A 914-nucleotide genomic window follows, 5' to 3' on the forward strand; every position below is an offset into this window, starting at 1 on the left:
AGAGAAGCATTTCAGAAGTCAAAAATCTCAACTTCACCAAATGACTCAAATTTTGATGTTGTTTTGACTAACGTGCTTATTTCAGCGAGATAACCATATCAGAAGACTAAAATCTCAACTTCACCAAAGGGCATACCTTTTGTTGCTGGTTTGACTAAAATGCTTATTTCAGTGAGATGAGCACTACAGCGGTCAAAAATCTTAGCATCAGGACATGACTTGATTTTTGATGCTGGTTGGTTTAAAATGCTTATTTCAGCGAGTTAAGCACTTGAGATGACCAAAATCTGAACTTCAGCAAAAGACTCAAGTTTTGATGTTGGTTTGACTAACATGCTTGTTTGAGTGTGATAAGCACTTCAGAAGTCAAAAATCTCAACTTCACCAAATGACTGAACTTTAGTTTTGTTTTGACTAACATGCTTGTTTGAGTGAGATCAGCACTTCAGAAGGAAAAAAATCTCAACTTCACCAAATGACATAATTTTTGATGCTGGTTGAATTAATATTCTTATTTCACCGAGATAAGCACTTCAGAATGCCAAAACCGGAACTTCACAAAATGCCTCAAGTTTCGATGTTTGTTTGACTAACATGCTTATTTGAGTGAGATGAGCACTTCAGAATTCAAAAATCTCAACTTTATCAAATGACCTAATTATTGATGCAGTTTTGACTAACATGCTTATTTCACTCAGGGAATCACATCCCCAAACCAATATCTCAACTTCACCAAATGAGTTGGGTTTTGGTGTTGGTTTGAAAGACGTGTTGATTTCTTTGAGATAAGCACGCCAGAAGATTAAAATCTGACTTCATCAAATGACACAATTTTTTAATGTTCGTTTTACTAACATGATTATTTCAGCGAGTTAAGCACTTCAGAAGACTAAAATCTCAACTTCACCAAACAC

This window comes from Rhincodon typus, chromosome 50 (assembly GCF_021869965.1).
Source record: "Rhincodon typus isolate 14 chromosome 50, sRhiTyp1.1, whole genome shotgun sequence".
Classification (NCBI taxonomy): Eukaryota; Metazoa; Chordata; class Chondrichthyes; order Orectolobiformes; family Rhincodontidae; genus Rhincodon; species Rhincodon typus.